The sequence below is a fragment of the Mus musculus genome, chromosome 10 (assembly GCF_000001635.26).
Source record: "Mus musculus strain C57BL/6J chromosome 10, GRCm38.p6 C57BL/6J".
Classification (NCBI taxonomy): Eukaryota; Metazoa; Chordata; class Mammalia; order Rodentia; family Muridae; genus Mus; species Mus musculus.
This window is the reverse complement of record NC_000076.6, coordinates 89,878,692-89,895,884: the sequence shown is the minus strand read 5'-3', so window position 1 is coordinate 89,895,884 and position 17,193 is coordinate 89,878,692. Positions and strand designations below refer to the sequence as shown.

General features: G+C 40.3%; 1 protein-coding gene across 32 annotated transcripts in view; it reads right to left on the bottom strand.

The window, feature by feature from the left end:
- Anks1b (ankyrin repeat and sterile alpha motif domain containing 1B) overlaps nt 1-17,193 on the bottom strand; it is a 1,100,386-nt gene that overhangs the window by 1,077,416 nt on the left and 5,777 nt on the right. The gene's annotated exons all lie outside the window — the stretch shown is intronic.

Here is a 17,193-nt window from a genome sequence, read left to right as displayed (position 1 = left end):
CGATGTGCCAGGCACTCCGCTGTTCGAAATAAGTTCTCCTTGTCGACTATTCTCCTTATCCACTGCAGGTGTGTTCCAAAACAGAAATCTTAGATGGTCCCAAATGTGCCTAGGGTAAAACCTAACATAAATGAAGTAAAATGATAGACGTTATAAGAGTTACTTAAAATTGATTAACTGTTTATTCCTGAATATTTTCAGATCAAAGCGGGCCACAGATACCTGAGTTAATTCTGTAACTCAATAAGATTTGTTATCATGCTATCCTACAAACACAGAGACCAAAGCACAAAGAAGCTAAATAACTTAACTAGGCCTAGAGCTTACATTGAAAATCAGAACTCAGGGCTGGAGAGATGGCTCAGGGGTTAAGAGCACTGACTGCTCCTCCAGAGGTCCTGATTTCAAATCCCAACAACTACATGGTGGCTCACAACCATCTGTAATAAGATCTGATGCCCTCTTCTGGGGTATCTGAAGACAGCTACAGCAAGCAGGGCCAGAGAGAGAGCAGGAGAGTTGGCTCAGCAGTTAAGAGCATTGACTGCTTCTCCAGAGGTCCTGAGTTCAAATCCCAGCAACCACGGGGTAGCTCACAATCATCTGTAATGAGATCAGATGCCCTCTTCTGGTGTGTCTAAAAACAGCTACAGTGTTCTTACATATAATAAATAAATAAATATTTTTTAAAAAATCAAAACTCAAGATTTTTTTCCATTCCCTCCCACCCCCAACCTCTGCTTAGTTCTCTTATTAGTGAATATATGAGTGTTACAGTCTGAATCTAAAATGTTCCTCCTGAGAGAATGTTTTGAATGCTTTCCCCAAAGCTAGTGGCTCTGTTTTGGCAGGCTGTGGAATGTTTAGAAGGTGAGGCCCAGCTGATGGAAACAGGTTACTGGAGCCTGCTCCCTGATCAGCCACCAGGTGAACAGTGCCTGTCTCATCTCCTGATGCCACCAGCCACTCTACCATGCCTTTCCCTCCTGACAGGGCACCAGAGTCCCCTGCTCATACATTCCCTGCTCTCAGTTCTTTCTGCTATGTATTTGTTACAGCAATACAGAAGTAGTTAATACGAGGATATATTCCTTAAGAGGGCAAAAACGAAATACAAAAAGATTTGCCGATACGGGATAAAACTTAACGGTAGTCCTGGCTTCAGGTAGCAGCAACCAGAGAACGCTCAAGAGTCACACAGTTCAGCAAATGGCCCACAGGAGGGGATGAGAAGGTCCTAAGGATGCTCTGCCTGGTGCTTTATTTTACTAGACTGTCAAATCTATGGGCCTGAAAAAGATAGACCATGCAATGAAGGCCTGCAAGCACTGTCTCTGCCTTCCTTGTGTGAACAAGGAAAGATGAAAAGCAAGCACCACCTTCGTGGAGACAGAGAATAGTAGACAAAATTGAAGCCATTTTTGAAGATGTTCGATAAGATTGAAAACCCAAGAAATTTGTGGAGAAGGGAGGAGCTTGGGAACAGTGTGCCTCCCTAAGGGATCACTTATAGGCAGCTAATGGTTGCCAAGGGGGGGGGGTATTTTCCTTTAATGGTGTAGACACTGGCAAGTTGCCCATGCTCCTGTAAGAAACCCTAATTAAACTCACTGGTGTACACACACACACACACACACACCTTAATGCAAAGAGTGAAATTTTAAATGGATAACTGCACTATTTAAAAATAAAATGGTTCACAAAGAAATTTTTTTAAACATCTTAATTTATTTAACATTCATTTTACTGTTTATGTTTATGTTTATCAAGAAAATAAATAAATAAAGCAAACTATTACTCTTACTGTGAAACTGTCAACAAAGAAAGCAAAACTGAGAACTCTGTTAGAATGTCGTTGAGGCGCTGTATAATTTTACAGGAAAAGTACTATTTATATACTAAAGTATATTGCTATTTTTATTCTTTAACCCAGGATAGACATTGATCCTTATATAACTAAGAAGCAAAACAGCAACGAGGACGACCTTTGGGGTCAGAAATGCCCGGATATGAATCTCAGATCTGTTACTTACTAAGTATAACTTTGGGCAAGTTATGCAACTTTCCTGCTTTTTCATCCCATAGAGGAAGATGAGGTTGGCAATGACCTTGTGAGGCTGTTGTGAGAATCAGCTGCACAGCACATAACACAGTGTACCTGAAACACACAATAGGAGCGGTTCCACTTCTAAAAGTAAGGTGCAGTTGATGGAAACAGTGGCTTGCGAAGACATTCATAGCATTACTTACCGAAAGCAAGTAAGATAAAACTCACCCAGGACTCGGGCTATATAAAAATGGCGAAATAATAGTATACGTGTCAGTTCAGAGGTTCCCGACTTTAGTGCACATATGTAATCATCTGGGGAAATCTGTTAAGTTCATATTTCCAGGTATGACACATAAAAATTCTATGGGTCTAGAGTAAGATCAGAAAATACATACTTAACAACCATGTGTTGTCTGGATACAGGAAGTCTCTGAAGACTCTATATTAGGCAGCAATAAAAATTATAATTATGGTCACATCTCTAGTGGAAGTCTCCTGCTATGAGGCTACACAGAGGGTCAAAAACCTAGAAACCACACCTATAGCCAGAACCCCTGCTCCAGCAGAGGATCCCCTGCTGAAACAGAGTATGCCCTCTGAGTCAGAACTTTAGCCCCCAACTCACGTAGAGACTTTCTACTCAACCAGCCACATGGCCAGAAGACAAAAGAGGAAACAGAAACCAAAAACAAAATGATCATCCAACAAGAACAAACACAGAAATCGCACATAGACCTATGACCACCCCAAACCCAAATGTTTACACGTCAGTGTAAGACCACAATCAACAATAACAGCAAAGGCCATATGTCACCACCAAAATCCAGTTATCCTACTACAGCAAACCCTGACTATTCTGACACAACTGAAGTAAAAACAAAACAAAACAAAAACCTTAAAACTAACATTATGAAGAGGATGGAGGTCCTTAAAAAGGAAAATAAATCCCTTAAAGAAAAAGGAAACCACCAAAGAAATAAAATAGAAGACCAGAGGAAATTCCTTCCTTCAAGACAACCAAGAAAGAAAACATTTGAAGCAAACTAATAAAACTGTTCAAGATCTGAAAATGGAAGTAAAAGCAATAAAGAAAACATAAAGTGAGGAAATTCTGGAAATTGAAAATCATGGTAAATGAACAGGAACTATAGACGCAAACATTACCAAGAGAATATAGATAGACGAGAGACTCTCAGACACCGAAGAAACAATACAAGATATAGATACATAAAAAAAAAAAGTGTTATATCTAAAACATTCCAGACACTAAATATCCAAAAATCTGGGGCACTATGAAAAGACCAAACCTAAGAATAATAGGAATAGAGGAAGGAGAAGAATATCAGATCAAGCCGGGCAGTGGTGGCAGCACTTGGGAGGCAGAGGCAGGTAGATTTCTGAGTTCAAGGCCAGCCTGGTCTACAGCGTGAATTCCAGGACAGCCAGCACTACACAGAGAAACTCTGTCTCGAAAAACAAAACAACAATAAAAACAAGAACAACAACAAAAAAAAGAATATCAGGTCAAAATCCCAGAAAGTATTTTTAGCAAAATAATAAAAGAAAATTTTCCTAACCTAAAAAAGAACCTATAAAGGTGCAAGAAGCTTACAGAACACCAAATAGATTAGACCAATAAGTCCCATCACCACCTAATAATCAAACACTAAACAAACAGAAAAAAGAAAGAATATTAAAATTTGTAATGGGAAAAGGTCAATTAACATATAAAGGCAGACCTATTAGTATTATACCTACCATCTCAATAGAGACTCCAAAAGACAAAGAGCCTGGGCAGATGTCCTATAGAATCTAAGAAACCACAGATGCTGGCCCAGAATGTCAGCAAATACCCAGCAAACCTTTTAATCACCATAGATGGAGAAAACAAGATATACCATGATAAAGTCAAATTTAAACAATATCTATCCACAAAGTACAGAAAGTACAAAAAAAAAAAAAAAAAAAAAAAACTCTATCTCAAGAAAGTTAACTAAACATGAAAACACAGTCAATAATCTCACAGCAGCAAAACCAAAAGAAGGGAAAGACACACACACACACACACAATCATCAACAACAACAACAAAAACAAAATAACAGAAATTAACACTCATTGGTCAACAATATCTCTCAATATCATTGGACTCAACTCCCCAATATAAAGGCACACACTAATAGAATGGATGTGAAAACAGGAGCCATCCTACTGCTGAATACAAGAAATACACCTCAACATCAAAATAGATGTTACCTCCAAGTAAAGGGTTGGCAAAAGATTTTCTAAGCAAATGGACCTAAGAAGCAAGCTGGTATAATTCTAATAACTAACAAAATAGACTACAAAACAAATTAATCAAAAGAGACAGGACAGGACATTTCATAGACATCAAAGGAAAAATCCACCAACATGATCTTTCAAGTCTCAACATCTATGCCCCAAATGCAGAGGCATTTACAAGTCAGATTTGTAAAGGAAACATTACTAAAGTTTAAATCACACGTTGACCCTCACATATTGATAGTGGGAGACTTCAACACCCCACTCTCACCAATGGACAGGTCATCCAGACAAAAACTATACAGATAAACATTGGAATAAACAGACATTATGAACCAAGTGGACTTAACAGATATCAGCAGAACATTTCACCCAAACACAAAAGAAGACATTTTCTTCATTGCACCTCATAGAGATTTCTCTAAAACTGACCATAGAATCAGTCACAAAGAAAGTCTGAACAGATACGAAAAAATTAAAATAACCGCCGATTCCTATCAGACCACCATGGGTCAAGGCTGAATTTCAACAACATAAACAAGAGGAAGTCTACACACTCATGGAAGCTGAACAACTCTCTACTGACGGAAAACTGGGTCAAAACAGTAATAAAGGAAGATATTATAGGCTTTCTAGAATCAAGGAAAATGAATACACAACATTCCCAAACTTATGGGACACAATGAAAGTAGTGCTAAGAGGAAAGTTCAGAGCACTAAATGCCTAAACAGAGATCTTGTACTAGCAACTTAACAGCACACCTGAAAGTTCTAGAACTAAAAGAAGCAGACACACCCAAGAGAAGTAGATGGCAGGAAATAATCCAACTGAAAGTAGAAATAAAATAGAAACAAAGAGAATATAAAATATTAATGAAACAAAGAGTTGGTTCTTTGAGATAATCAATAAGATAGACAAACCTTTATCAAAACTAACTAAAATACAGAGACATAATGTCCAAGTTAACAAAAATTGAATGGGGGACATACCAACAGTCACCTAGAAAATTCAAAGAATCATTAGGTCATACTTTAAAAACCTGTACTCCACAAAATTGGAAAATCTAAAAGAAATGAATAATTTTCTCAATAGATACCACCTAATAAAGTTAAATCAAAATCAGGTGAACAATTTAAAAGGACTGTACTGGCTGTTTTTGTGTGTCAACTTGACACAGACTGGAGTTATCACAGACAAAAGAGCTTCAGTTGGGGAAGTGCCCCCCTGAGATCTAGCTGCAAGGCATTATCTCAATTAGTGATCAAGGGGGAAAGGCCCCTTGTAGGTGGGACAATCTCTGGGCTGGTAGTCTTGGTTCTATAAGAGAGCAGGCTGAACAAGTCAGGGGAAGCAAGCCAGTAAGAAACATCCCTCCATGGCCTCTGAATCAGCTCCTGTTTCCTGACCTGCTTGAGTTCCAGTCCTGACTTCCTTGGTGATAAACAGCAGTATAGAAGTGTAAGCTGAATAAACCCTTTCCTCCCCAACTTGCTTCTTGGTCATGATGTTTTGTGCAGGAATAGAAACCCTGACTAAGACAAGGACCTATGACCTCTAAGAAATTTAAGCAGTCATTAAAAGTCTCCCAAACAAACAAACAAACAAACAGCCCAGGGCCAGGTGGTTTTAGCACAGTTTAGCCACAAGGTTCTAGCAGACCTTCAAAGAAGAGCAAACACCAATACTCCTCAAATTACTTCACAAAATAGAAACAGAAGGAACATTGCCAAATTTACTTTATGAGGCTACAGTCACCCTGATACCCAAACCACAAAAAGATTCAACATAGAAAGAATTTCAGACCAATTTCATTTATGAACAATGATATAAAAATATCAATAAAATACTCAAAACCTGAATCCAAGAATACATCAAAAACATCATCTACCATGATCAAGTAGGCTTCATCCCAAAGATGCAGGATGGTTCAACATATGGAAAAAATCAGTTAATGTAATCCACCATATAAACAAACTGAAAGGAAAAGAACACATGATCATCAAATTAGATACTGAAAAAGCCTTTGACAAAAATCCAACACCCTTTCATAATACAAGTGCTGGAGAGATCAGGGCTACAAGGGACAGTCCTAAACATAATAAAGGCAGTTTTCAGGAAGCTATAGCCAAAATCAAACTAAACAGAGAGAAACTAAAAGCAATTACACTAAATTCAGAAACAAGACAAGGTTGTCCACTCTCCTGGTATCTATTCAATGCAGAACTTGATTTTCTACTAGAAGCAATAAAACAACTGGAAGAGATCAAGGGGATACAGATTGAAAAGGAAGACATCAAAGTATCACAGATGATACAATAGTATATATAAGCAACCCCAAAAACACTACCAGGGAACTCAGAAAGATTCAAGAATGAGGGAGAACTGAGAGGCATTTGGGGAGCAACATGGAACCCTAGTGCAGTAGAAACTCTCTAGAATCTTCAAGAGTGACTCTATTGAAGACTTCTCGTATTGGGGAATACAGAGTCTAAACTGGTCCTCTTCTATAACCAGACAAGACTCCCAACAGTGGAACTAAAACACCAACCTAGCCACAAAACCTTCAACCTACAATTCTTCCTGCCTCTAAGATGTTCTCGGGTAATGGTAGACTACAACTTATGAGAGTGGTCAACCAGTGACTGGTCCAATTTGAGGCCCATGCCTCAAGAGGGAGCCCACACTTAATACCACCTGGATGGCCAAGAACCAGAGACTGGACAGCCCCAGGACCCAGGATAGAACTAAACATACTGAGGGAAAAAATTCAATGAAATAATTACTTACTAAAGATATTCTGATATACTCATAGATCAGTGCCTAGCCTAATTGTCATCAGAGAGGTGTTATTCAGTAACTGATGGGAACTGATGCAAAAACCCAGTCAAACACTAGGTGGGACCACAGACATCAGTGGGATAATCATACACCCCGTATGGCTCTGAGCTGGGTCCTCTGGATATATGTTATGGTTCTATGGCAGTGTTCTTGTGGGGCTGTAACAGTGGGGCTGTCTCTGACTCATTTGCCTCATGAGTTGCCTCATACAGCCTTGATATGATGATTGTAACTTTTTAATGCCATGTTTGGTTGATCTCCTGGGAGGCCTGCTCTTTTCTGAAGGGAAAGAGTGGAAGAGTGGATCTGGGGTCGGGTGAGGAGCCTGGGAAGAGTGGAGAAAGGGGAAACTGTGGTCAGGATGCAATGTATGAGAGAAGAATAAAAGAAAAAAATCATGATTGTAAAGACTACACAATCACACTGGAAACACATCATACACTATTGAACGAAAAATCCAGAATCCAAAGTTGAATGGTTTATCAGATAAGTACATAGAACATGCTAGAGGAAAGATTCTTAGCAAAAAGATCACGAGTAACTTCTAAGCTTTACTCAAAGTTTTCAAGCAGTCGTGCTATTTATAAGTGGATAACTGGACACATTACATAAGAAAATCAAAAAGAGAATACATATCCATAGCCTTCAAGATAAGTTCAAACTCCTTATGGAAACACCAGAAATCCTTCAATTTCTAGACTGACTTCTTGTCCATTAAACCAGACTGTTTACATTTCTGAACCACATTCTACATTTCCACAGACTGTTACTAGATGATATATTGCTCCTTCTGCCTAAAATATCTGTCTCCTAATCTTGTCAGTCCAGTAAACTTCTATTCATCCTACAAGATTGAAGCAGCACCTCCCGTCTCAGGTTCCCTGCACACTCCTCCCATGCAGAATTAGAAATGTTTTAATTTTTTAAATCTTTCTTTGTGCCAGTGTTCAGGAGGTGCTATGTGGTACTTGCGCAGTAGCTTATACCTCAGTGTATTCTGACTCTATAAAACTATTCCATCTACTAGCACCGGGACTTGGAAGAGATTACCCACTTCAAGTTTAGAATCCACAAAACCCCTTATCAATACCTGTTGAGATTAGTGGTCTGTTCTATAAATCCCTGACTGAGTTGGTCAGTCAGATAGTATGTGTTTGGTTGAAAAGAGTAATTCTGGTCTATGTACATCCCAATACATAGCAGTCAAAAACATGTTTTAAGTTCTAAGCAACAGTTTAGCTGTCATTTTTAAGTTTTTACATTTTTCCTCTGATAGCATCTGTCATGGTTTGAATATGCTTGGCCCAAGGAGTAGCACTATTTGGAGGTGTGGTCTTTTTGGAGTATTGTGTGGCTTGGAGTAGGTGTGTCACTGTGGGTGTGGGCTTAAAGACCCTACTCCTAGCTACCTGGAAGTCAGTCTTCCACTAGCAGCCTTCAGATAAAGATGCAGAACTCTCAGCTCCTCCTGCATCATGCCTGCCTAGATGTGGCCATGTTCCCGCCTTGATGATAATGTACTGAACCTCTGAACCTATTAGCCAGCCCCAATTAAATGTTGTCCTTATTGGAGTTGCCTTGGTCATGGTGTCTGTTCACAGCAGTAAAACCCTAACTAAGACAGTGTCTTCAATATCTTCCAATCTTCAGAATGCCAGACTACCCCCAACAAATTAACAATGCAGAACTCTGCTGACATTTTACCAGAACAAAGACTATCCTTACATAATCTGCCCTGCTCCCCCAAAACACATAGCTCTTTACACACAGGTCTCCACACTAGCATCCATATGAAACAGACAATCCTGTAAGTAAATACAGCCATTTTCTGTGTTTTGAAACACTAAATAGTATAGTTAATATTTAATATTGATATGTGACATAGGTATTTCAAATGTAGATTTAGTAAGAAGAGGGACAGAGCATGAACCCTAAGTGGTTAAGAGTAATTTAGTAAAAAAGCGGCACAGAGTAAATAAGGATGAAAGAGAGGAAGGGAGAAAGTGGGGGGAAGTTAGCAACACCAAAAACTGCTAACTGGAATCCCAGGCAAAAACTTCAAATGTACAACACTGTTTATACAGTCCTATACATGATGCTTATGGAGTCACATGGATATTGAAATCAACTTGCAACATGAAATATCTTCAAGTAAAAATAAGTCTACCTAAAACATCTTGATTGGAATCTCAAACCACACTAGATATTAACACTGTTCCCTGATTCTACTGCATAGTCTTGCCACCTGTAACTATATAACAAATACATATAGCTAGGGAATAACTTCTGGAAGCCAACAACAGTACACTAGATGCTTATATCTGAATATTCATGCAATCAAAGTTTTAGGGGTGTACGTAGCTCAGTGATAAAGTGCATTTCTAGCATGTCCTATAGCTGAGCCCCAATACCACACACACACACATGCACACACACATGCACGCGCACACACACACACACACACACACATACACACACTCACATACACACACATGCGCACACACACACACACACACATACACACACATACACTCACACACACACAGTTCTAGGGAATTAACTAAAGTTTTTATGAGCCTCTTCACCACCAGCCATGTCTCCAATAAATCTCTTTGGAGAGATTTCCACTTCTGTCTTGTAAGAATAATGACTTCTTTATTTAACTCCTCTTATAAACCAAGCAAAGCCCATTCCATTCACTCTGCCACAAAGCTGCACAGCACAGCTATGCTATTTCTGCCTAAGGTTTTGTTGTCTCTTCCAGTGGAAATAATAAAAGGGGTTTTCTTCCTAAAAGCTTTACCAATCAATCTCCATTCGGTATCACTTAACTGTCAGCTCCCCGGGGCAGTTTAGGGTGAAGGTAAAGATGAGGAAAGCACAGGGCACTGGCTCACTCATAGGTTAAAGGGGATATTAACACCAAGATGGACAGGACAGCAAAGCTGCCCAAAGAACACTCCAGACTCCTCTAATTTTGGTGGCCGGGAGGTCAGGTAGGGTTTCAAGACAGGGTTCCTGGCGGTCCTGGAACTTACTCTATATACCAGGTTGGCTTTGAACTCACAGAGAACTGCCTGCCTCCGCCTCCCCATGATTAAAGGCGTGCACCACCACTGCCTGGCTAAACAGCTAATTTAAAGGTCCAATACTTGTTCTTAATCTATTTTCCACAACACAGCCCAGCATTACTGCTCACAAGATCAGCTTCCCGAATTCCCTTTCTCTTGTAACTAAACACTTACAAGATTCCCTCTCCAATCTGTAACTAAACAGTTCTTCATAAAGGGATGCCAGGCCGAGAACTCTAGGCCGACGCAGACTACTGGCTTGCTCTCCATGGCTTTGTTCAGCTTGCTTTCTTATACAACCCACAACCACCTGCCCAGGAGTGGCACCGCCCACAGTGTGTTTGTGCTGGTCCCTTCCACACACTGATGAACCAAGGAAATGCACCGCAGACATGCTCACAGGTGATTCTAATTTACCTCAACTTGACAAAAGTCCAACCAGTTGCCTTCTGCCTCCCTTTAGGGAAGGGACAGTTGGAACAAAAACTACAGCTGAAGTGAATCCACAGTAATTAGCAAAGTGTAGAAACCATTTCATGTTCTGGAAGATATGGGAATAAGGAAACATACAGGAAATGTGGAGTGAGAAAGACAAATACCAAGCAGGGTCTGAGGCTGCCTGTTTAGGCCCAAAGCCATCAACCACGACTTGATCTGTCCACTCTGATCAAATAGCGACCAGTGTGAGCAGACTGCCTCTGGTCCGGTAAGCAGCAGGAATTAGCCATTTTAAAGATAAAGCTACTCTCTCACAGACTCCACACACCTACAGCATGAGTAAGTCAGTGTTCCATTTTATAGCTAGATACATGAAGGCACTACCACTTAATAAGAAAGCAGTGCTCATAAGAAACAGGTTCGGAGACTAACACTCTTCCGGCACTGTAGTAGGGCAAACTGGAAAACACAAAATGTATCCTTCAACCAAACTTTTTTTTTTCATTCTCCCTCAGAGAATCTATTTCAAAGTTTCACTTAACTTCACAAAAAAGAAAAGAAAAAAGAAAAAGAAAAAGAAAAAGAAAAAGAAAAAGAAAAAAGAAAAAATTGACTTGTTATCCTACTGAAGTATAAAAAGGAAGAAAACTTGGCTCTAGGAAGAGCTCCTAGAGATGAATTACACAGGAGAGTCATTAGGTCTCAGTGGCATGGTGCCTCTGCCTGCCTATGGTACCTGAATGACCTGTTCATCACAAACATAAGGAAGAACACTATGCAGGTAAGCCTGCCTTTTCAAACGTAAGCTATTCTTTCACACCAACATATGAGAAATCAAAGTATCATACTTTAGCTGACTAAACAATTGTGCAATATGTTTAAACTGGAAACCAAATTCACTAAAATGTAATAAATATTTTCTAGGTCTATACATTGAAATTATATATTTTTCTACCCCTTCATTTACATTATGGTCTGCTTTAATGCCTAAAATGTGTAGGCTCTTAGAAAGACTTTTCCCAAATTATCTCATCTGCAAAATAAACCGTTTCAGAATACCACTGAACTAATCAAATTGTGTCCTGTCACCTAAGAAGTAAGACTGCTAAAGTCAGTCGACACCGTGTTGAGCATTGTTCGGTTCTTCTTGATTTCAGGGCAGAGTTGCTCCCAACCTCCCATGCTGGGTCAAAAAAAAAAAAAAAACAAACAAACCCCACTGAGTTGCACATGCACTAGAAACTGTGCAATGCAAAACTAGCCAGAGCGGAGGGATATAGGTAAATGGCAGAACACTTGTCTAGCATGTAAGACACCCTGGTTTTAATCCCTGTCATCACAAGAAAACGAAACAGAAAGACGAGACGACTAGCAGGCACTAGGTTAGCCGTGCTAGCTTCCCACCACCAGAGCATCCCATCATTTTAAAGAGGAAGTGAAAAGCCCTGCTTCATAGAGGTCAATGCCAAAGCTCCCCACACACCAGGCTTACACCCATGATGCAGCTGGCACTGTTCACTCGGGCAGACACCGCTCACTGAGCACAATGGTGCAATCACTGCTCCCAACATCATTACTATCTAAAATAGACAGCCCACTTGCAACGTGATTATTTTTATGGATATAACATCTTCAGGAGGTTTAACTGCTCTATTTATGATGTACCCCACTTTGTAAATGCAGTGGCTCTGAATGAAAGTATCTTCTATCGGATCCCCAATAGTCTGGCTGCCCAGATAGTTGTGGAAATTACAGGGATTTCTTTTTCTATTTCCTTCTACCTACCACCAAAAACTTTATGAGTTGAATCCTAAACTTGAGAAACTTATAAGGTAACTGGTTGATATGTCTTTGGTGACCAGAAAACTGTTTCTCCCTCTCACTTGCTATTAATTTACTTTTTCCCATGGGGACCTTAAGAAGTGGCTCATTTATGTTCAACAGTAATTTATGAAAAGTACTACACATAACACTCAACTCTTTGGAGAACTGGGGCGGGAGAGGAGTAAGAAGAACATCTAGAGTATAGTTAAGGATTCTGCTGGTTGTAGGTTCTTCTTCAAGAGGGATGATGTCACTCGCCCTGGGTTGCTCCCTAGCTTTCCAGTACCAGTACCAGGAATGATCTCCTTCTTATTAAGTGGATCTTAAGTCCAATTAGGGAACAGTTGGTTACCGCCCAGGTATGTGTGCCACTACTGCACCCTTAGGGTCAGTATTGTGGTTCACAGGTGTCACAGCTCAGTAGAATTGTTGGTTGCTCCCCTCCCTTGGAAGGTTGCATGGTATCTTCTGGTATTATGAAAGCTAGTTTGCAGGAAGGAAGCATTCATTTGGGTCAGTTCAAGCTCAGGGGCCTCTGGCTCCTGTACTTCAAGTGCATGGTGTCTCCAGCAGTAGGGACTTACTCTCCACCTCTGGGGGGGGGGGGGGGCGGCAACCGTAGCCTATATATTTTGAGAGTCTCTTGGACAACACTGACCAACAACTCAAAAGATGGCTTCTCTGTTGTTGAAGGTTTTATAAGGTGATCTCTACTCTTAGAAAGAGCATTGTCAGCCCAAATGAGAAAAAAAATTAAACTATGTTATGTATATTTATGTATATAGACTTACATGTATTATACAGACTCACCAACATGTCTGCCCAAACATGAGCTCAATAATAGACACGTCAAAGTACAAGGGAAAAGGCCTTAGCCCTACACATAAAACTATAGTCAACTAAAAAGTGCTGAAAGTGGGAGAAACTGTCTTCTCTAGGGAAGGGCACACTACTGCACAGGTTATATTTAGGAATGTATATATGCATGCATACGTCAACAATTAATGAAAAAGAGGCTATGAAGTTAGAAAACATCAAGGAACACCAGGGCCAAGAAGTGGGAGTGGGTGGGTAGGGGAGTCGGGGGTGGGGGAAGGGTATGGGGGACTTTTGGGATAGTATTTGAAATGTAAATGAAGAAAATACCTAATTTAAAAAAAAGAAAGAAAACATCAAGGAGGGTTTGGGGCAAGTGTGAGGTAGGGAGAAAATCAAGATGTTCTTATAGTCTCAAAAGAAATAGAAAACCAAATAAATCTAAAGTATTAGCAACTCTGTATTGCTTTATTAAAATACAAATAATTCTTAATTAATGTCAGTGGAAAATTAAAATGCATTATAAATGTGAATTACTTTTGCTTAGAATAAAAGAGTGTAGCAGAAATACATTTTAAAGGTTTTGCAGCTGTTTAACGAACCATGAAAGTTTTAGGATATGAAATTTTATGTATATCAGCTGGATTAATAAAGGGGCTCAACCTGAGACCTCTGGTGAGTGCAGATTTCTCTAAAATGAAAGGGGATGATGAGAGAGGGAAAGAGAAGCATTTCCAGAGAAAAAGCTAAATTTGAAGAGGAGAGTGTAAAACTTCACTAGCATCATCTTATGATCTGGCAGTGTAAACCAATAGATGGATTTAGACCATCAGAGTTCTCTGTTGTTTTTAACAATACCAAGTGTGGGAACTAAAAAGGGGAGTGTGGGGGAAAGAGGGGGAGGGAAGATAGCCCGAGTCTGGCCAGAGTTCCACCTATGCTCTGGGCAGGTGGACACAGGAGGGCTGCCAGACACTTTCCACTCAGCCCTGGGTGGGCATCTAAGCCACTGACCACACTCGACGGAGGGGGGGATGGAAAAGGGGCAGCCCCCGACCAGGGGCCCCAGGGTGACACCCTGTAGCCCCAGGGTTATGGGAGAGAGGGCAGAGGGAGAGAGGTTCCCACAAAGGCAAGAGTAAGAGCAGCAGGCCTTGGTGAACAGAGATAGTCTATGGTTTTAGAGCTTTATTGTAGAAAGGCAGGGGGGAAGAGAAAAGGTGGAAACAGAGAGAGAGAGAGAGAGAGAGACCAGTCATGGCCAAGAGGAGAGAAGGGGGAAAGGGAGAGAGAGAAGAAAGGCTAAAGAGTAAGAGGGAGAGAGAGTAAGAGAGGGAGAGGACAGAGGAGAGGAGAGGAGAGGAGAGGAGAGGAGAGGAGAGGAGAGGAGAGGAGAGGAGAGGGGAGGGGAGGGGAGGGGAGGGGAGGGGAGGGGAGGGGAGGGGAGGGGAGGGGAGGGGAGGAAGAGAGTGAGGAGTAAGAGAGTGAGAAGGGGCCAAACAGCCCCTCTTATGGTGTGCTGTTATCTTTACTGTTGCTAGGTACCTGGGGAGGAGTTTAGCCTGAAGGTCAGAAGCTTGGGACATTGTCTACATGACTAAAAGCCATGCTTCTGTGGGGGCTGTGGGGGGCTGTAACTTCAACAGGAGCCAGAGTTCCAGGAAACATGAGAGAACTCCTTTCATCCCATGTAGGTGAATTATCACCACCTGGGTCCCGGGGTTCAGACCTCAGCTCGACTGGAGACCAGACTGTCTGTATATAGCCCATTGCCCCACAGCCAAGCATTTGATTCTTCCTAATTTCTATTTTCTCCTACCTTCCCTGTTGAGGATCATTTTCAAGCTAAAGGAAATAACAGATAAAGAGATATAATAAAGTTGTGAACAGAGACTGATCATAAGAGACACTAGGCTGCTTTTAAAAGGAGCAAGTGTGGGCTATTGATACAGCTAAGTGGAGGCTTGCCACCAAGCCTCAAGATCTGAGTTCAATTCCCCCACACCAGTGGTTCTCAACCTTCCTAATGTTGCAACCCTTTAATACACTTCTACGTGTCTTGGTGATTCCCAACCAAAAATTATTTTTGTTGCTACTTTCCAAACTGTAACTTTGCTACTGTTATGAATCACAGTGTAAATATCTAGTATGCAGGATATCTGATGTGTGGCTCCTGTGAAGGGTCATTTGACACAACTAAAGGGGTTGAGACCCATAGGTTGAGACCATTAGACTCACAGGGTAGAAGGAAAGATGGAACTCCCTCAAGTTGTCCTCTGAGCCCCATATGCACACGCCCATATACATATATGCACACTAGATAAATATAATTTAAACTTTTTAAAAGAAATAAGTGTTAGATATCCAGACCCAGAAGATTTAGATTCAAGTAGAAGGAATTGTCATCAAACTAGGAATCGAGAAAGTCTCACTGCCAGAAACAAGCAAAGTATACTGACTCTGTTGGAATTTATAGTCATACATCTAAAGGGATAACTCAAAGAAATGCCACAAATAGACTACGGCATGAATTTAGAAAGGCAATAAATAAAATACTTCACAATACTATTACTAGTATAATGGACATAAACAGCTGACCAGTCTAATGCAAGTAGCTCCAATGCAAGAAGAAATACCAAGCGTAAACTACCACCATAAACTGCATACACTGAATTTTTACGGTGTGTTGGTTTCCAGTTAAAAAGTTTATCCACAGATGACAAAGAATGGGAAGTTAACATGCTGATAAGCAGACTCAGGAATCAAAAAAAAAAAAAAAAGACATGCACAGGTTACAAATAGAGGGCAAAACAAGATGAAATGTAGTAAGAATAACTTGAGTTTAAGCAACACTTTCACAAGTACCAGATGTGGGAATTACGGCATCACAGATTGTTAAAAGAAAAGTTACTTGGAAGTTTTCATTGATAATATGAACCAATGCCAATTTCTTGGCTTAGAAAAGCTTAGCCTATAGCAAAGTCTTAGAGCAATAATACACTGGCCATCATTGAATTGGCTCATATTTTAATAGATGCAACACTGTCTCATTACATAATCCATGAAAGCACAATTAAAAATTAAATAAAAAAGAGCCCACGTTCCCGTCACTCAAAGATAAATATTATCTCCATTTTTGTGTCCCACAGCCAGACATATTGTTGTACATTGTAAGTCTTTGCAGTTACTTTTCTTATGAAAGTACAATCAAGCTATGAATGCTCTTTTATAATCAGTTGGTTTTTTTATGCATCAGTATATCAACTCCCATGCCATTCTACACTGAGTGACACCTAATACAGACTATTCATTTCTTATGGTTTTTGCCATATTTCAATGGGGCATTTTGAAATTTAAGAACATTCAAAGGACTGAAAAGGGTGATTTTAAGAAAAACATGAAATTTTGAGCTTTAACACATAAGCCTTATAGTCACAGTGAAAGGCAACAGTAGTTCTCCCATGAAAAAGAGTGGATTTATAAGAAAACACCACAGTTAGATGCATGCCCCTGCAGAACTATCTTGGCAGATGAATTCAGCAACTTTTGGGTTGACCCATACAGCCAAGTCATTACCAATTGTGAGAGTTACAGCAAAGTGGATTTCAGGTCAATAAATATAGAATGTTTTACGATCACAGATATGAAAAAGTAAATAGAATAGATGTCAGGTGCAGAGCAGCATGCCTGTAATCTAGCACTCAGGAGGCTGAGGCAGGAGGATGCTGAGTTCAAGATCGGCCTCAGGGAGATAACAAGATCCGGCCACAAAAATAGGGGTGTGTGTGCCCTGGGTTTAGTTACTGAGACTGTGGGTGATGCTTGAGATAACTCACAATGTTAATAATGCTTGAGATAATTTGCAGAAGAAATTC